General features: G+C 39.1%; 1 protein-coding gene across 2 annotated transcripts in view; it reads left to right on the top strand.

Annotated features, from left to right (window-relative positions):
- Positions 1-21,543, top strand: part of KCTD1 (potassium channel tetramerization domain containing 1) — a 205,605-nt gene that overhangs the window by 68,622 nt on the left and 115,440 nt on the right. Inside the window, exon 1 of one of the 2 annotated variants that reach the window (XM_054537752.2) lies at positions 8,626-8,645. The exons of the other annotated variant lie outside the window; for it this stretch is intronic. The gene's annotated coding sequence lies outside the window, so the exon portion shown is untranslated. Of the gene's footprint in view, positions 1-8,625; positions 8,646-21,543 lie in introns of those variants that run through there. 2 annotated transcript variants of the gene reach the window in all.

Here is a 21,543-nt window from a genome sequence, read left to right as displayed (position 1 = left end):
ACAGGTCTAGACAGAGCCTTTAATTATGAGGTCGCTTCATGCAGGTATCTCCCTTCATATCCTCCATTCCCCCCACACATAGGCCTAGGAGAGGGATCCTTAGAGAGTATTTATCCCTGCTCTGCTGATTGTTTGCAGTTAGATCAGTGGGTTTCCTCCACTCTTACTGGGAGCCTAGGGATCTGAGTTCATGCTTCAGTAAGCCAAGCCGCATGGACCTCTTCCCTATTTCATCCAATGCAACACACTGCTCTATACTGTATATATTAGGGCTTTGCGTTCGATTCTTGTGAAAAAGGAGTTCTGCTCCTTGTAGAAAGTGTGAAAAGCAATGGATTGGATGATGTCTCCAGTGGGGTATCAGGAACCTTCCAGAGCCTCTCTCTGCTCTCCAAACTGTCTCCTATCTCATGCAAACTCCAAATGGCCTGAAGTCCCTCCCAAGTCGGCGCCTCCTTCTCTGTACTGTGCTTCTTTGACAGCCCAGCCTCCAAGAAATGCTTTCTGGGCCCCTGATGACAGGTGTCGCACACATCAGCTACCTTGTTTCTAATGTCAACTGCTCCCTAGGCAATTGTCACCCTTCAAAGCTGTGCCCAACTCTTCATTACTCTGCAGAATTGTCACTATTCCATACTTATTGATAAATCCCTGCATTCAAACTCTATTTTCCACAGAGTACAAATTATTTTCAGCTGATCTGTATTCCAGACGTTCTCAGTGTGGTCCAGGGACCCCGGGGGTTCCTAAAAAAACTATCCAGGGAGTCTGTGAGTCAAAACTGTTTTCACAATGATACTAAGGCATTATTTGTCTCTTTGACTCTCATTCTCCCACAGTTGTACAGTGGAGTTTTCCAGAGGTCACATGACACGTGATAGGACAACAGGTTGAACACAGAGGTGGATATGAGAATCTAGCTGTCGCCCCTTAAGACGGACATTAAAGAGATTTGCAGAAATGTAAAACAATGCCATGCTTTTCACTAAATCTTTTGTTTTAAAAAATATAGGTATTTTCATTACAGTATATTGTGTATCCTGACATGTAATTGTTTATTTTTAAATGAATTTTAAAATAAATGTTTTCTCAATTTTAATTTCTTAGATGATAAATATTGACAGATATAACCCATGACAGCTTTTAGGAGGTCTTCAATAATTTCTACCAATGTAAAGGCATCCTAAGACCAAAAAGTTTGAGAACTGCTGCTTTTCACTATGCTGTTTTAGTATTTCCCAGTACAGTGCTCTATATTCCACAGTAGAATCTAGAACGTTCCACACAAATGCTCTGTGATGGCTGCTAGAAAATGCTCTAAAGCTACTGGAAAATTTATTGTGTCAGAACTGTGCTAGTTTTGTTAGCTTATTTCATATTTTTATAACACACTTTTATTGAGATATAGCCCAGAGATACCCTCAAAGACATCAAGGGTTCAGTTCCAGACCACTACAATAAAGCGAGTCATATGAATGCTTTGGTTTCCCAGTGAATTAAAAGTTATGCTTACATTATACTGTAGTTTATTAAGTGTGGTATAGCATGATGTCTAAAAAAAAGTACATTCCTTAATTAAAAATACTTTATTGCTAAAAAAAAATGCTAATGTTCATCTGAGCCTTTAGCCAGTCGTAATATTTTGCTGTAGAGGGTCTTGCCTCAATGTTGATGGCTGCTGACTGATCAAGGTGGCGGTTGCTGAAGGTTGGAGTGACTGTGGCGATTTCTCTTTTTTTCTTTTTCTTTTCTTTTCATTTCCTTTTCTTTCTTTGTCTTTTTTCTTTCTTTCTTCCTTTCTTCCTTTCTTCCCTTTTCTTCCTTCCTTCCCTCCCTCCCTCCCTCCCACCCTTCCTTCCTTCTTTCTTTCCCTCTTTCTCTCCCTCTTTCTCTCTCATTCTCCATCTCTCTCCCGCTTTCTTTCTCTCTTTCTTTCTCTCTCCCCTCCCCGCCCCTTCCCCTCCCCTCCCCTCCCCTCCCCGCCCCTTCCCCTCCCCTCCCCTCCCGTCCCCTTCCCTTCCCTCTTTCTTTCTTTTCTTTCTACAGGGTCTTACACTGTTGCCCAGGCTGGCACCATCATAGCCTATGGTAACCTGGAGCTCATGGGTTCAAGCCGGCCTTGGCTTCCCAAAGTACTGGGATTACAGGTGCACAGGACCACACCTGGCCACAATTTCTTAAATTGAGACAAGTATGAATTTTGCCACATGGATTGACTCTTCCTTTTATAAAAGGTTTCTCTGTAGCATGCAAGGCTGTTTGGTGGCATTTTACCCACAGTAGGACTTCTTTCAAAATTGGTGTCAGTTCTCTCATACCCTGCTACTGCTTTATCACTAAGTTTATGTCATATTCTAAAACCTTTGTTATCGTTTCAGCAATGATCACAGCATCTTCCCTAGGAGTAGATTTCATCTCAAGAAACCACTTTATTTGCTCATTTATAAGAAACAACTCCACATCTGTTAAAGTTTTCTCATGAGCTTGCAGGAATTCAGTCACATCTTCAGGCTCCACTTCTAATTCTAGTTCTCTTGCTATTTCCACTACATCTGCAATTACTTCCTCCACTGATGTCTTGTTTCTTGAGCCCCTGCAAGTCATTTATGAGGGTCAGAATCACCTTCCTCCAAACTCCTATTAATGTTGATAATTTTTACCTCCTCTCATGAATCATAAATGTTCTTAATGGCATCTAAATGGTGAATCTTTTCCAGAGTATTTTCAGTTTACTTTGCCCAGATCCATCAGAGGAATCACATAATCTATGGCTGTTATCACATTATGAAATGGATTTCTTAAATAATAAGACTCAAAAGTCAAAATTACTACTTGATTTATGGGCTACAGAATGGATGTTATGTTAGCAGACATGAAAACAACATTAATCTCTCATTTGTATATCTCCATCAGCACTCCTGGGTGACTAGGTGCATTGTCAATGAGCAGTAGTATTTTGAAAGGAATCTTTTTTTCTGAGTAGTAGGTCTCAACAGGGAGCTTAAAATATTCAGTAAACCATGCTGTAAGTAGATGTGCTTTTATCCAGGCTTCGTTTTTCATTGACAGAGCACAGGCAGAGTAGATTTAGCATAATTCTTAAGGGTCCTACAATTTTCAGAGTTATAAATGAGCACTGGCTTCCACTTAAAGTCACCAGCTGCCTTAGCCCCTAACAAGAGAGTCAGCCTGTCCCTTGAAGCCAGGCAGTGACTTCTCTCTAGCTATGAAAGTCCTGGATGGTATCTGCTTCTAATAGAAAGCTGTTTTATCTGCATTGAAAATCTGTTTAGTGTAACCACCTTTACTGAAGAAATAGATCTTAGCTAGATCTTCTGGATAACTTGCTGCAGCTTCTCCATCAGCACTTGCTCCTTTACCTTGCACTTTTATGTTATGGAGATGGTTTCTTTCCTTAAACCTCATGAACCAACAACCTCTGCTAGCTTCAAACTTTTCTTCTACAGCTACCTCACCCCTCTCAGCCTTCATAGAATTGAAGAGAGTTAGGGCCCTGCTTTGGATTAGGCTTTGGCTTAAGGGAATGTTGTGGCTGGTTTGATCTTCCATCCAGACCACTCAAACTTTCTCAATATCAGCAATAAGGCTGTTTTGCTTTCTTGTTATTTGTGTGTTCACTGGAGTAGCACTTTTAATTTTCTTCAAAATATTTTCCTTTGCATTCACAACTTAGAAAACTTGTGCAAAAGGCTTAGCTTTCCACCTAGTTCGACCATCAACATGCCTTCCTCACTAAGCTTCATCATTTCTAGTTTTTTATTTAGACATGCGATGCTTCCTTTTACTTGAACACTTAGAGACCATTGTAGGGTTATTAGTTGGCCTAATTTCAATATTGTTGTGTTTCAGGGAATAGGAGGCCTGAGGAGAGGGAGGGAGACTGAGGAACAGCTGGTTGGTGGAGCAGTCAGAACACATGCAACGCTTATTGATTAAGTTCACTGTCTTATATGGGTGCAGTTCATGGCACCTCAAAACAATTGCAATAGTAATATCAAGTCATTGATCACAGATCACCATTACAGATATAATAATAATAAAAAGTTTGAAGAATTATGAGAATTACCAAAACACGACACAAAGATACAAAGTGAGCACATGCTGTTGGGAAAATGGTGCTGATCGATTTGCTAGATGTAGTGTTGCCACAGACCTTTAATTTGTAAAAAATGCAGTACCTTTGAATTGCTATAAAGTGAAATACAATAAAACAATTGAATTGTATTGAAGAGACTGCTTGTTTTGTTTTGTTTTTTAAAAGACAGCGTCTTCCTCTGTGGCCCAGGCTGGAGTACAGAGGCCCAATCCTAGCTCACTGCAGCCTTGAACTCCTGGGTTCAAGCCTGCCAAGTAGCTAGGACTATAGGAATGCACCACCATGCCCAGCTAATCTGCTTTGTTTTGTTTTAATAGAGACAAGGTCTCACTATGTTGCCCAAGCATACCTGTACTTTTTAAGTTCGACTATAGTTAATCATATTTGGGAGATTTAAAAATTACTACCAGGGAAAATCTGTCCAAAGGGTGCTTATTGTTCTCATTTTGCCAATTTTGTCTTTTTTTAAATTAGATGTGTCACACAGCATAATTCAATAAAATATGATACTTTGAATAATAATTGCAAAATATATAATTAGTTCTCTGACTTGGACCATTAAACTGAATGAAATCCCATTTTTGCCTTCTTGGTATTGTACCTGGTCTTTTCCTAGTTAGATAATTCTTTATTAGTGTGCACACCATTTACCAGACTCTGTGAAAGTTAAAACTAAAAGAAAACTAGAGATCACTGAGTTGAAACCTCTCATTAAAAAATGAACAGAGGCCCCTGCATGTTAATTAACTTGTTTAAAGTCACTCATTAAATAGTTGAACAAAAACTTCTGACTCTAGAATGTATTGCAATGCCTTAGTCAAACACTGAATTCTTTGTACAGGTAGAGAATTCCATTTGGATGATAACTAATTTAGGCCTTAAGTATATTACCAATATGGATAGATAATGATCTTACCATAATTGAAAATGTGTTTGTTAAAAGGCATTGGTTGCCAAAAGTATGCCGGTGGCCAAAATGTACAAGGAATGTACCTTCCCAACAGATGGAGGTTCTGGCTACACAGGTGGGGCAGTTAGGGGTCCAGTTAAGTTCACTTTTCTCTTTGGCTCCCAAAAGCAACCTCCAGCCTGGTATCGGGAGGCAGCATCAGACCAGGGCAAGGGTGGCCTGGAATGCTCATGAGGCGTCACCCAAAGTCAGAAGCAGGAAACACCTAGAAGGAGGGCTCCTTGCAATCTAGACCTGCCTTTCACCCCCACAGTCCCTCAGTTCACTCCCACACTCCAGCAGGACTACGTGCTCCTCCTACAGGGAGCTGCCGTCTCTCTGCCTCCCAGTCTTATACATGCCGTTATCCATGCCTGCAACACTTTCCTCTTGTATCCCTTTTTCTCCTGATCTGGTTAACTCCTGCCAATTTTCAGCACTCAGTTTATACTTCACCTACTCTAGGAACCCTTTCTTGCCTCAGCCTCCATCATCACACCCTACACAGCCAGTGCGGTCGGGAGCCCCCTCCTAGGTACTCACAAAACACCCTGAGAATACCTGTCTCGGCACTTCTCATATTCCTCTTGCACTAAAATGAAAGGCCCTTAAAGGCAGGGACTGTGTCTCATTTGTCATGATACCTCCTGGACCCAGCTCAATGCCTGACACATAGTAATCTCCTCATAAATAGTTGTTGAATGAATGACTGAAAGAACTAATGAATAGGAAACCCCCTAACTTAGCACTAACAAAAATGTAATGCAAATTACATATGTAGTTTTAAATTTTCTAGTAATCACATAAAAAAGTTAAAAGAAACAGATGAAATTAATTTTATTAATATATTTTGTTCAACCCAATACATCACAAAATTATTTTCAACATTTAGTCAATATAAAACATTGTTAGTGAGATATTTTACCTTTTATTCCCCCAATCTTCAAAATCCAGTCTGTATTTTATTCTTGCAGCACATCTCAATTTGTCTTGCCACATTTTATGGCCAGTGGCTACTCTTGGATAACACAGGTGGATCCACGCCAAGAAATATCTGTTCCGGGTATTGCCAGGACACCTGATGAGCCCTCAAAGCCCTCACTCCAATCCCAATATTGCCTCAGAACCCTGGTCTTTCATATAAGAAATGACTTCAAATACACAAAACCTTCTGGGCTGGCACCAAACCCAACTGGATTCTGGAAAATACAAAGACAGGCTACTATATAGGATTTATGTCTCGATCTATGGAGTGATGTTAACTTGAGGACGCAAAACAACAGACCCAACTCAAAATCAAGAAGTGCCTGGAATTCATTTACAGGGAAGCTGGGTGGCTGTCCTGTGCTTAAGAAAACAGCTACCATTACTGAGAGTGTCATAGTCTTCCTCCAGCGTCCTTAGGAACCACTTTTGTATTTTGATAGATGGAGAAAGAAGTTAGACAACTTTTCTTAAACAGAAAGGATATTTTTAAATTTCCTAAAACACCGGTTAATATATGTAATCAAAATGATAGCTGAAATAACTCATTAGTGAACTCGTTGTATTTTCGTTGTGCTAAAGATTTAGATGATAGCAGCATCAGATGAAATAAACTTTTATCCACTTTAATGGAACTTATATATGGCCAAGTGCTTTTGAATTCCTATAAGGTGAAACAGAGTACATCAGAGAGTACCATTTGCATAGAATAATGTCACACATGAAGCCAGATTACATTTGTTAGATGATTTGGTAGTTTTAGTAGCTGTCATAGTAAGTCCTATTACCCACATCTCTGAATGAAAGCTCATGCTCACTTTTGGTCCTTTCTTTTTTTCTTTTTCTTTTTTTTTTTTTTTTTTTTTTTTTTTTTTTTTGAGATGAAGTCTTGCTCTGTTACCCAGTTTGGAGGGCAATGGCGCAATCTCAGCTCACTGCAACCTTCACCTCCTGGGTTCAAGTGATTCTCCTGCCTCAGCCTCCTGAGTAGCTGGGATTACAGGCAACCGCCAACACATCTAGCTAATTTTTGTATTTTTAGTAGAGACAGGGTTTCACCATGTTGTCCAGGCTGGTCTTGAACTCCTGACCTCAGGTGATCCACCTGCTTTGGCCTCCCAAAGTGCTGGAATTACAGATGTGAGCCACTGCACCTGGCCTACTTTTGCTCTCTTTTATCTCCATCATATTTTTTAAAAATTACCATCTATCTACTATTAGACAGTACAGAAATATATAACTTAAAAGTGAAAATTCCCTGTAATGTGTTTTGTTTATATTCTTTCAGATTTTTCTATGTATACTCATTTTTTCTCTAAATAGAATTCATAAGTTCATATTTCAATATTAATTTTATTTGTAAAAGTTAACCAGTTTCTTCTGTATTTTTTCTAAAGATAGTCTATGCAAAGAACTCCATATAAATCTTTTTTTAAAAAAAACCAAATGGTATTATTCTATACATGCTCATTCTACTTTTTCATACTTAACATATGTTGGAGATCCTTCCACATCTATACATGAAAAGCTGCCTCTTTCTTTTCTAGAGGTGCGTGGTATCTTGCAGGCTGCACATTAATTTATTTCACCTATTGATGGACATTTAAATTATTTTCCATATTTTGGGATTGTAAGCAATGTCTCAATAAATAACCATGCAATTGTGTCATTTCGAACGTGAATATTTCTATAGGATAACTTTCTGAAATTAGAATCATTAGATCAAAGGGTATATGCACTTTAAATTTTGGTTACATATTGTCAAACTGTACTCCCTACAAAGTTCTGCTAATTTACAATTCCACTAGTACAATGTGTTCTCATTAGCTGAGAGGTGGAAAAACAGTAACTCATTTCGTTTAATTTGCTTTTGTCTTATGAGTGAACTTGGTCATGTTTAAATAGGTTTAAGGAGCCATTTGCAGTGACTTTCTATAAATTGCCTGTTATTATTTGCTGACTTTTTTTTTTTTTTTTTTTAGACGAGGTCTCACTCTGTCACCCTGGTTGGAGTGCAGTGGCATGGTCTTGGCTCACCTGTAACCTCCACCTCCCAGGCTCAAGTGATCCTCCCACCTCAGCCTCAGAGAAGCTGAGACCACAGGCACGCACCAACATGCCCCACTAATTGTTTTTTTTTGGTAGAGACAGGGTTTCACCATGTTACCCAGGCTGATCTCGAACTCTTGAGCTCTCGCGACCTACCCACCTCAGCGTTCCAAAGTGCTGGGATTACAGGCATGAGGCAGCATGCCCAGCCCTATTTGCATACTTTCCTATTGGGTTGTTGATCTTATTGATTTGTAGGAGTTCATTAAGTAATAGGCCCTTGGTGATTTCTTGAAGTTTATCATGACTAAGTTTACTTATGATGGTTTTGGCCATGTAAAAAATATATATTTTTATCTTTTAAATTTTTATGAAACCAAATTTCATATATATTTTATATAGCTCCCTAGGTGTTGTGTTGTATTCATTCATTCATTCAACAAATATGTGTGTATTTATTTATCTAGAGATGAGGTCTTGCTGGCCTTGAACTCCTGCACCCAAGAAATCCTCCTGCCTCAGCTTCCCCAGTAGCTGGGACTACAGGTATGTACCACTGTGCCCAGCTCAACGAATACTTATTGAGAGTGTACCAGGGGACACAAGGTTTTAGGTACTGGGGATATAACAGTGAACAAAGCCCAGGCATGGTGGCTCATGCCTGTAATCCTAGCACTTTGGGAGGCTGAGGCGGGAGGATCTCTTGAGTCCAGAAGTTTGAGATCAGCCTGGGCAACACAGTGCCATCTCATCTATCTAAAAGATTTAAAAATTAGCCAGGCATGATGGCGTGTGCCTATAGTCCCAGCTTCCTAGTGATACTATGGAGGCTGAGGTGGGAGGATTGCTTGAGCCTGGAAGGTTGAGGCTATAGTGAGCCATGGAAACGGAATGAGACCCCATCTCTAAAAACAAAAACATGTACCAAACAGACACAGGGCTGCACTTATGGAACTGACATCCCAGTGGAATATTTAGAGAAGTCAGATGTATCACACTCAAATTGTTTTTGTTTGTTTTACTTAACATATCATAGACATCACCCACATGGAAATCTAATTCTTTTTCATATTTGTATAGTATTCTTTTTCCAACACATACCAAAATGTTATACCCAGTTCCTTGCTGAATACAAGCCATACTATTAGCCAGGACCAACAGACTTTGTCTTATGGGACCAAATCGTAAATAGTTTAGGCTGTGTGGACCATACAATCTCATCACCACTATTAACTCTGCTATTTCAGCACAAACACAGCCAAGACAACATGTTCAAAATGAGCATGGGTGTGTTCCAGTAAAACTTTATGTATGAACACTAAAATTTGAATTTTATAAAATTTTCTTGTCACAAAGTATTCTATTGATTTATCTGTTTATTTATGCATTTTTGGCCACCCATTAAAAAATGTAAAATACAATACATCCTTAGCCCATGGGCCCTATAAAAATAGATAGTGGGCTGGATTAGCTGCAGGCCATGGTACGCTGACCCCAGCTCTAAGCCATTTTGCCACACTCCCTCCCCAGTGTCCTCTGGTATGTGAGTTTCTGTGGCTTCTTTGAGAATCATATTTAGAAACAATGGGAACTTCATTGCCAAGGCCGACAGAGGTGATAACAATATTAATAATAAATCACATCCTTGGACTCCACACCAAGGCAGGCTGAGAGTGTGCTCTCAGCTGCTGCTTGCCTAGCTATGTTGGTGAACAGAGTGTGCCCTGTCCTTATCAGAATTTAGATCTGACTGAATGATAAAGGTGCTAGGTTCAACAGGGAACCACACTGAGCTCCTATATCACCCTGGGTATCCTAAGTTCCCTTACTAGATGCAAACCACGCCCACCACTGCACAGCACCTTCCACCTATTACTCAGTATCCCCGGACCCTACTGTCCTTGTTGTCACTGCACTCAGGACACCTGACATCATATTATGCATTCGCGTGATTCTTGTTTGTCTCCCCGGCCAGAAGCAAGCAGGAACTTTGCCTTATTCACTGCCTAGACCAAGAGCCTGGAATGGGGCTTGGCACAGGGTGGGTGCTCAATAGATGTTTGTTGACTCAGTGAATCACCTCTCTAAGTCACCCACTTGGCTTTGAGCTGGTGGAACCTGAACTCTCAGAAACATGGAAAGCCTTACTAAAAATGGAACTTACCTGCTTCTGAGAGAATCCACAAGGACTAGGTTACCATTGGCCAACTTCTCCACACAGCTAAGTAGATAGAGATGAGGCAAAAATGGGGGTAGCTCGCAGTTTCATCATCCTATACTTCCTTTGTGACTCAAAGGATAAACGGGGCTCCTTCCAATGTGTGGGAGGCCTAAGCACGAAGAGAGGGTGCCCAGCTGAAGAAATGGCTTCAGTTTTCCCCTTCCAGCTGGAGTCAAAAACAAGCTTTTTAAGTGCCACTTATTGTTCCCAGGCTGTGGCTTGGCCATTTATGGACGATTTCATCATTATTAAATATTTCTGCATGCTAACAAGAAATAAAAATATGAAAATTTGATGATGGGAAATAACTTCTGGGTTTTGCATGTAATTTATGGAAAATCTGACTTTTTCCACAAACTATTTCTATGTTACACTTATATTTTAAGAGACCACAGCTAAATTATAAGAAGGAAATTAAGCCTCTTAGGGGAAGCAGTACAGAAAACCCTAACTTTATCTAAATCAGGTGGAACTCACCAGATGACAATTATTGAAAAAATCTACAACTTCTGTTTTCTCTGTGGTCACCTGCAAAATTGTTATTTAATTTAGTTAGTTCTTAGGTCATGCATAAAATAAAGCAATTAACCAATCACCAAATATGTTCTGATTGCCAAGTGTGTCCAACACTAATTGGACACCAACCGGACATTCAAAACTTTGGATGCTTTGTGTGTGTGTGTGAGGGTGAGAAAAAGCTCACACTGTATAAAATTAACTTATTTTCTACTGGAGATATTAAAAAGATCCAATAAATACGTTTAGAGCACTGACTGTGTGCCCAGCTAGGTGCTGGAGGTATAGTGGAGTGAGACAAATAAGGAGTTTGCAGTCTGTACATTTCCTACTTGTTAAGTCTTCAACTTGTATATGCATCCAGTATTTGACGGACTGAAAAAAAAAACAAAACAGGTAAAAACACATCCTGTAGGAACTATATGGGATACATAAAATAAGCCTGGCTTTGTTGAGAAGCCTTCCTATTTCCTATGCAACTGGCATGTGGTAATTATGTTTGCTTTCTAATTCCTAATGAGCATTTCTTAAGTAATTGGTACCCTGTTCATGCTCCCCAGTACTAAGAATTACACTGGATAACCTCTACAGAAGTGTGGATGTGTAATTTGATCAACTGGAAGGGGTAAGGCATCCACTGTAATTGAAATCAGTTTCCCTGGTTCATTTAATATTGGCATACAGGAGGGGAAGAGAAGTCATATGTAATTATGATTAAAAGGGAGTTTCTCAGGCATGTCAAGGGCTCCTTCATACAGTCACCTAGGGAAGAAATGTGTAAAACCATACTATTCCCATGGGTTAGAGCCCAGAGTCTGCAATGGAGAATCCACAGGTATGGCCAAGGTTGGTTCAGTTGAGTTCAGCAAAACTAATGGAACACCAACTACATGGCATGTACTTTGCTAGGTACAATTGTATTAAAAAAATGAGTAAGATGCAACCTTGGAAGTTCTTTATAATTCTTCAAGCAGCTTACTCTGCACTTGGGAATATAAATAGGAGCAAACACTAACAATAGTTTATGACACAAGCAATTTCAAATCCTTGATAGAGTTTTAATTTTAGTGTAAATATGTTTTCATTAAAGGCGGTTCAGTTCTTTTATAAACAACAATATACTACCAACATTTGTAAAAGTGATTTATAGAAGAGCAAAAATATTTATAGAAGGACATTGATATTACTGCTTACTAAGATAAAAGGTGGAATTAGCCTGGTGTGGTGGTACATGTCTGTGGTCCCAGCTACTCAAGAGGCTGAGGCAGGAGATCGCTTGAACCCAGGAAGCTGAGGTTGCAGTAAGCCGAGATCGGAGCACTGCACTCCATCCTGGGCAACAGAGCAAGACTCTGTCAAAAAAAAAAAAAAAGAAAGAAAAGAAAAGAAAAAAGAAAAGCAAGGTGGAGATGGGGCAAATAGAAAAATACTACAGTGAGTTACAGTGATGGCCCAGAAATAATCATCTTCATTGACTTCTTGCCAAATCCCTAAATTATTTCCAACACAATTCAGATCACAGACACCATTGTATTTACGGGTGATCAGAATTAAGAAATGTTCAGCCACACATGCTGGTTCATGCTTGTAATTCCAGCACTTTGGGAGGCTCAGGCAGGAGGATCACTTGAGGTCTGGTGTCCAAGACCAGTTTGGACGACATAGCAAAACCTCATCTCTACAAAAAAAAAAAAAAAAAAAAAAAAAAAAAATCTAAAAACTATTAGCCAGGCATGGTGTTGGACTCCCGTAGTCCTAGCCATTCAGCAGGCTGAGGAGGTAGGATCCTTGAGCTCAGGAGTTCAAGGTTACAGTGAGCTATGATTGAGCCACTGCATTTCAGCCTGGATGACAGAGCAAAAATTTGTCTAAGAAGTCTAAAAAAAAAAATTAAGAAATGCTCATGAATTTATCCGAAAGAAATAATCACATTGAAAAGAAAAGGAGAACCCTGTTCAAGATGTCACAATAAGCGCCTGTATTTAGCTCTACTACCTCCCTAAGCCCCATCAAGATGATAACAAAGATACCCTGAAAAGAATTGATTGGTAACAACATTAACAAGGGAGGTGTCATTAGCAGATAAGAAATTTCAAAAAATTTCTAGCCAAAAGCAGAGACATTGGACAGAATAAATGGAAACTACTAAAGCCCAGATGTAAATATCATAAACCTTGACAGTGATGGATGGTGAAGCTGAGAGAAGTTTGAAGAAATGGAAGGAGAGTGTAGGTGTTCTAACATCCACAAAGCACACAGCAGGGTACCAGTATTTTCTGAGTAAGGTTGATGGGGCAAGATGGAATTTTAGTATTTTATATAAGGTTATTAATGTAACCACTAAAATAACTAAACATAAACCACTAAATTCTTCAACTTATCAAGGAGTTGATAGATACTATCTAATGCTGAGAAATCAAGAAACGATTCGTAGTTGCAGGGATAACCACCAAAAGTACTAAAACTAGGCATGGTTACAAAGTGTTTACCGCTGCAATATGGAATAAACAGTGGTAATGGACAAAGGCAGTTTCACTCTTCATTTTATACCTTCTGCACTGTTAAATTTTTTTTTAAAAAGTGCATTGAACATTTTAATAATAAATACATAGATGAATACCTGATTAATAAATATTCTGAGCCTATATATACAAAATAATAAGATGTGTTATATATTAAGTAGAAATGTCAAGACAGAACAAATCCTAAAATATAACCTTGTTTTAAAAAATATTTTTGTTGGTATATTTAAATTTGTGTTTATAAATGTGAAGAAAGGCTTTAACAGTGCTTTCCTCTGGAGGAAGGGGGTGGGATTGATGAGGAACGATGAAAACAGATTCATTTTTTCCCCTCTGTATGTACTTCTGAATCGTTTGAAATGACTACTAGGAGCATGTATAACTCTTGAAAGCTTAAAAGCAACTTGCAAAGATTAATAAATTAAGGGAAGCCAAGAGACTGGCAAAAATACATTAAAATGTATTTTTATACATTTTATTTGATAGGAGTTCAGTATATGTGTGTTAAATGGATGAATGGAACAGGTTTGAGCACCCAAATCTCAGCAAGGGAGTAGAATATGGATGATGGATCCATTCATCCATTTAAGAAACATATACTGAATTCCTACCATGTGCTATATACATTGTACTAATCACAGGAGAAACAGCGATAAACAATACAATAGGAAGCTAAAGAGGTTAAATAACTTGTCATATGTGGCAGTGCTGCGATTTATTTTTTTCTATTACACCACAAGAACCACCTAAAAACATTTCAAGATTGAAGGAATACAGATATTGAGAGTGCCAAACAAAGCATAAATCAATACTTTGTTAAGGTAAATATAAATTATTTTTTAGTTAGCCATATAAATTTCATTTGAGGCCAAAAGCATAAATATTAAAGTACTTTTGCTGTTGACAGCAATGCTTCCCAATCTCATCTGTAGCCCCTGCCAACAGCCAACATCATGATAAATTTTACAGGGGGTAACAGGACAACTATCATTGTTTGGTCAGTGTGGAAATTTTCCTGCTGGCTCTTCAGTTGCAGCCTTTGACAGTGAAGTTACCTCTCAAGTCTAAAAAGCCTAAAGTCTGTAAAATACCCCAAACTGGGATTTTTCCTGTGTTTGACAAACAATAGCTAGGAGTTGCAGCTACTCAGTTCTATTTTAACTTCTGCGGTAGTGAACTTAACTGTGATCATTTCATAAAAACATTTGATTATTGATTTACTTATACAATAAACTCTTACTCAGTACTTATTCATGTAATCGACATGACAGAGGATTTTGTTCATTTCTTTAAATACAGTCACATAAGACCACAGAAAATATAACCAATAGTAGTTTGCATATTTACCTTGGGCAACTATAGCATGTTTAGGACCATTTCTGTGACTCAGTTTACATATGCTCTAAGGAAGACGTGAAGAGTATCTGTAACTATTCCCAGGTCCTCTGGATATCTCAGACATTACTAAAGAGGGTTAAATGCCTTTTTCACTATGTTTAACCCTAGTCCCATGTACATGCTTCGTATAGTTTGTGTTAAAAGAATAATAATAAATCTGTTGGATAAATGAAAAAAAAAAAAAAAAAAAAAAAAAACAATACAATTTTTGTCTTCAAAGAATTCGTAGTCAAATGGTACAACAAACAATAACACACAATTACGCGACATGGTGAAAAGTGCTGTGACAGATGTATGCATAAGAACCTGGAGAGGGCTATAAAGGGACATCTACTCCTACTGAAGCGGATGGAGCAGTGTTAGCAAAGCTTCCTGGAGGCGATGCTATCCACAAGGAGTATAGACACAGGAGTGCCAAGGCATGTATGAGGTGTATCCTTCTGTGAATATATGTATTTACTTACACGTCCATGTGTCTGGAATGTGTAAGTATTTATATGAAGTAAAAAAGCAAGCAAGCCATGCTAATAGCAAAGTAACACCGAATATCTTCGTGGCTGACACTTAAAGCCTCATCCTTGGCTCTGTTTCAGAAGCTCCAAATAATCAAAAGCTCAGTGCTTTCAATGAGGCTTTAGGGAGGGCAGGATGAGGAAGGGACGATAGCATGCTAAAGTTTCTGAGTGATCCAAATTCCCTGAGAAGTTTGGGGGAGCATAATGAAGTATGAAGAGCACAACCTGAATGATGTACAAATATTTGAATAATAGTTCAGAGCCTTCCTTTGAAGGTCCCAAAGCACTTGAGCAAATAAAGGCTTTCCCTTTCTAGCTGGCAAGCTAGAGACTAAGCCATTTCCCCAGGTCACAACGACCGTGACTTGCAGAAACAGACCACACCATTTCTGACCTGGCTGTCTTTGTTCTGGTGTCTGGATCATGCCCCTCCCTCCACCCCTGGAGAGACAGAGAGAGGAAAGTTAGAAACGGTCCTGTCCAGGGGGTCGCAGTCTCTGGCGTGAAGTAGCTTTGTTTCCCGAACCCTGCCCGCACGCACACCACGTTCTTGGGAGACGCTGCATGTGGTTTCCCAGGAACGCAGGCTTTGGCGCGGCGCTCTGCATTTTCAAGTCTGCACGCGTATCCGAGTTGCCACGACTCGGCGATGCTTTGCTGGCAGGTTAGTTTATGCCCTGCAGTACTTTCGGTTGGTTTTTATGGTCTTTTAAAGCCACCGTGAAAGTCAATGGGTCTGGAATTCAAACTTCTGAAATATTCTACTCTATTGCTGAGATTCGGGTGTTCAAACCTGTTTCTTTCTGCAACAGGAGTCTCAGCATTTAAGACAAGATGGATGTGATAAGACAATGGCAGAGGAAATTGTGGGTTTATGTCTCCAGGTGGGCTAATTTCCAAGTTACACTGGAGAAAATTGCTCGGGATAATTTCACAGATTTCCTCCATGGTTCGTGGTAGCAGGATTGTTGCACCTGCAAAATTTAATTACACGTTTATTTTTTTTTCCACAGCAAAGATATCACTATAATTGAGGGTTGCTTGTCCTAGCCAAACTTGTTTCTCGTAGGGCCCAGGAGAAACAGTTTTATCCTGGGAATGAATAAATGATGATGTGAAGCTATCTAACATAATTACTCTGCAGATTCCAGGTTCTTCATTTTATCTATCGTAAAATCACTGGAAGAAGAACCTGTGCAAAAGTTTTGATCTTCGCCGCAACTCACATTTCTCTTTATCAATTGTGAGATGACGACATACTCGAAAGTCAAATATAGTACATTAAAATGCTGTCTATCTGGAGGGATTGAAGCTAGTGTGTTTTGATTAATTAATATTCATAGTTATTATAAATATCTTACATAGACAAATTCAATTCAACAGATATGTATTGAGTGCCTTCCATGCTCAAAGCTACCTGGGAGGCACTCAAAGGCCCGCCCTCAAAGCCCTTGTGCTCTTGAGAATTACTTTTTGTGTGTTTGAAAAGACAATGGTAGAAATCTGTGTTAACTGGGAACTGTTTTGAGTGTTAAGTTAATCCTTCTCAAATGGCTGGAGGATACTGTGCTACCTAAGGGCATCACGAGTCCCATAGCAACGTGCACGGAGGGCTAATGTTTAGAACGAATATCTGACATCAGCTCATTTATTTGTCAGCTTTTATAAAAGGAGCCATGTGTTTATAAAAGAGGAGAATGTGTTTATTTAAGATCCTCTATTATTTGGTTTTCAGCTAATTAGGCAGCACTGTTAAAAAGCCGTTTTATTTTTTATTAATTATAATCAATAAGAGACAATCAAACTATGAGCTCCAAGACGGAGAAAATCATAGTGGAAAGAGGCATCTGACCAGCACTAGTGAGAGGGTCCCTGGACCTGGGGCACAAAGTATGGCCAACACGTGTCAGTGGCTCTCAAGAAGGGGTTTGATGGAAACTTGGGGGGTCTTTGGTTGTCACAATGACTTTGGGGCAATACTGGTATTTGGTGGGCAGGGACCAGGGATAGGAGATGTCCAGCAAATGCAAGGACCAGTCTTGAAACACAAAAACTTCTCACGACTTTCACATCCAACCCAGTCTGTAGGTGAAAAATCTGCTTAGAATTATCTATGAATTCAATTTGTTTTACATATTGAATTGAAAAACATGATGTATATTTTGCAAGATTTTAAAGACACTGAATTTTCCAAAAATGCAACTACCATACACATGTAGACAAAATTGTGCCTTGCTTTGGGCAGAACTTTCTGAGAGTTGGCCAGCATTTGACAAATCCCGTGCACAGCAGCATTGCTCTGGAAAGGCACTTATAGCCGACTGCATTTGTAGCACACACATTCATGGTGATTCCAGAGATAACCAGCTTCTCACGACCTTATCATGTCTTCCGGCATAGTTGTGCCCAAACATAAACATTTTATTGTTCGTATTAATTCAAAATAAACAACTTGCCCTTTTTGTCTCTTTTATAAGTAGGGCAGCATCACGATTTTTTTAATTGTGGTAAAATACATGTAATATTTACCATCTTAATTTTTAAGCGTATAGTTCAGTGGCATTAAGTACATTCACACTGTTGTACAACCATCACCATCATCCATCCACAGAATTTCCATCTTGCACAACAGAAACCCTGTATCCATTAAACAATAACTCCTCATTCTCCCCTCCCCACAGCCTCTGGCATCCACCATTCTAATTTTGTTTCTGTGAATTTGACTTCCCCAGGTACCTCACTATATAGTGATTTTTGAGGTTATAGGTGAAACTAGATTATATTATCTATGAATTACATTTCAGGATGGTAAGGTGTTACGAAATATTTGTTATAAAAAGGGGTTACTGCCATTGCACTCCAGCCTAGGTGACAGAGCAAGACTCTGTCTCAAAAAAAAAGGGGGGGGTGTTATTGAGTCTGTAGGGTTACACTATAAATCAGACTATAAATACATGGTCTGTATCTTAGAAACTCAACTATTAACTTAGTTGTATACTTAATATAAAATCATTTCCTTCAAACCTGAGCCATTTTGAGGAGGACCTTTGTTTACTTGAGTTTTTCCAGCATTTTTTCAACTCCTACACTAGTTTGACCTGCAACTATCTTGCGATTTTATGTCCTCTCGTCTACAAACATGGGAGCTCCTCACCTAGCTCATGGTCTAATTTATTTAGTATCTCAGGGTTTACCACCATGGGGAGCAGTTCCTGAATAAATAATTGTTGGAATGTTTGGCAGCACAAGTGGCTCACTGGTGTAACCCCATAGTCTACTTTGCAGTTCCTGCATCAAAAGCAACAGAGTGCCTCATCCCATTGCCATAACCCCACACACTGATTCATTTAAATAGGATCATTATATTGTAGTCATTCTGATGTTCACATCCCTTAGCTCTTCTGATAACTCTGGCCCTAATAAAATACCACCCAAAACCAATAAAAAGAACTTGTTATAATCGGACTCATGTACCATGCCTGTGACTTTTCACTTTCCTTGAATTACCTAATTTTCTTGCACAGAAAGATATCTCATTTGTCATTCTGTAATGGTGCCAGCCAAGAATTTTTAAAACCAGCAGTGGCTCACGCCTGAATCCCAGCACTTTGGGAGGCCGAGGCAGGTGGATCGTGAGGTCAGGAGTTCAAGACCAGCCTGACCAATATGGTAAAACCCTGTCCCTACTGAAAATACAAAAATTAGCTGGGCATGGTGGTGCGCGCCTGTAGTCCCAGGTACTCAGGAGGCTGAGGCAGGAGAATCACTTGAACCTGGGAGGCAGAGGTTGCAGTGAACCAAGATTGCGCCACTGCACTCCAGCCTGGGCAACAGAGCGAGACTATGTCTCAAAAAACAACAACAACAACAACAACAAACAAACAAAACAAAAAACCTTACCACTAGCATGAAGTTTAATTTTTTTAATGAATACAGAATTAAGTATCATGTACTATGTCACATTCAAACAGAATAAATTCACTCAATGGGTTAATTTGTTCTTCTTGACCTCTACACCAAACACTTCATACCATTGTCTAAAGAGGCAACATGGAACATTATACACGTAGACACCTTTTAGCAAAGCTTGCATTTGCTACCCCGTGACTTTTTTTAATAATGGCTATTTGAAATGGGTTACACTATGAATGCCAGTTACTATGCACAGTCACCATACCATATTTATGATCCAAGAATATCTATATACAGTTGGCTCTATCTGTAAGTTCCACATTCTTAGATTTAACCAACCTCACATTGAAAATATTCTAAAAAATAAATAAGTAAAAAATAATAATACAACAATTAAAATAACATAAAAACAATACAGTGCAACAACTATTTTCATAGCATTTATATTAGGTATTATAAGTAATCTAGAGATGATTTAAAGTACACGGGAGGATGTGTGTAGGTGATATGCAAACACAATACCATTTTATATCAGTAACTTGAGCATCCTCAGATTCTGATATCCTGTTGGTGAGGGTATCTTGAAACCAGTGCCCCTCAGATACTGAGGGACAACTGTATAACCAGATATGGGTATTTTTTAAAATTGCAATATGAAGTGTTCTTGATTATTTCTTCTCTGTTTGTTAAGGCTATGGCAGTTTTTCCAAAGCTTGGAGAATTGGAACTCAGTCATTCATTTACTTACTTACCCATTCATTCATTCAATAACTTGCATTTACTGGCCTGCTATGTGCAAGGGACATTCTGTTAATGCAGAAATGAATGGATACTAGGTCTCCACCCTCTAATTAGTGAGAGAAAGACTTTTTTTCATATTCAATGGTTACTTAGAAATCTACTATTAAGCCTTTACATTATGTAAAAGAAAAAGCTGAGGAATTTTAGATGTAATGGCTATTTACCAGTAAAAATATTTTATAATTAGCAATAAAAATACAAATGGAGTATTTGGAAATGTTATCTGGCCAAAAATATTCTTAGAACCATGGAAGTGCCTGAAACAAATTCAGAGATTAATTGAGTTATACTCGGTATATGATTTAGACAACCTCACAGAATAATAGAGCTATACATGACTGAGGCATTCTTAGAGAATAATGGAATTACACTCAGAGTATAGACATCCCCGACTTATGATGGTTCAACACAATTCATCAACTTACAATGGGTTTATCAGGAGGTAACCCCGTGGTAAATTGAGAAACATCTGTATACCTGTGCATCCTCAGAAAGTAATAGAGGCCCAGTGTGTTGGCTCATGCCTGTAATCCCAGCACTTTGGGAGGCTGAGGTGGGAGGATATCTTGAGCCTGAGAGTTCTAGACCAGCCTGGGAAACATAGTGAAACCTCGTCTCTACAAAAATAAAAAATAAATTAGCCAGACCTGGTGGCACATGCCTGTAGTCCCAGCTAATTGGGAGGCTGAGGCAGGAATATAGCTTGAGACCGGGAGGTCAAGGCTGCAGTGAGCTATGATCACACCACTGAATTCCAGCCTGGGCAACAGAGCAAGACCTTGTCTCCAAAAAAGAAAGAAAGTAATAGAGAGTTACGATTATAGTAAAACTGGAACATCCTTAGATAGAATGGAGTTACACTCAGAGTATGGCTGGAACATCCTCGGACAAAATAGTTATACAATCCCCCAATGAGAAGCCTTTTTCCAAATTTCCTTGTTTCTGTCAACTGAAACATGAGTTCCCCTGTCCTTAAGGTTTGAATTGCTGAAATCATATATATATATATATATATATATTTTTTTTTTTTTTTTTTTTTTGAGATGGAGTCTCGCTCTGTCGCCCAGGCTGCAGTGCAGTGGCATGATTTCATCTCACTGCAACCTCCCCTTCCTGGGTTCAAGAGATTCTCTTCCCTCAGCCTCCCTAATAGCTGGGATTACAGGCATGTGCCACCATGCCCAGCTAATTTTGTCTTTTTAGTAGAGACAGGGTTTCACCATGTTGGTCAGGCTGGTTTCGAACTCCTGACCTCAGGTGATCCACCCACCTTGGCCTCCCAAAGTGCTTGGATTACAGGCGTGAGCCACCGCGCCCAGCCTATGTGACCTTTTAGTTAATTGACTGCTAATATCTAATTAATTCAGTTTCCCAGACAATATATTATTCCTAATTATTTGGGAGTGAATAGCTTTATAAGCTGTGTGTCTTTCTGTCTAAAACTAAATTCCAATAGATGATTTCAGATCCGAGCTAGGAGAGGGTTAAGATCAAGTTAGAGCAGGTATTTCATAACCCGAGGTGAGCTGGGAATTATCTGTTCTTTGTGAATAATCTGT

This window comes from Pongo abelii, chromosome 17 (assembly GCF_028885655.2).
Source record: "Pongo abelii isolate AG06213 chromosome 17, NHGRI_mPonAbe1-v2.0_pri, whole genome shotgun sequence".
NCBI lineage: Eukaryota > Metazoa > Chordata > Mammalia > Primates > Hominidae > Pongo > Pongo abelii.
This window is presented reverse-complemented; position numbering and strand designations above follow the sequence as displayed.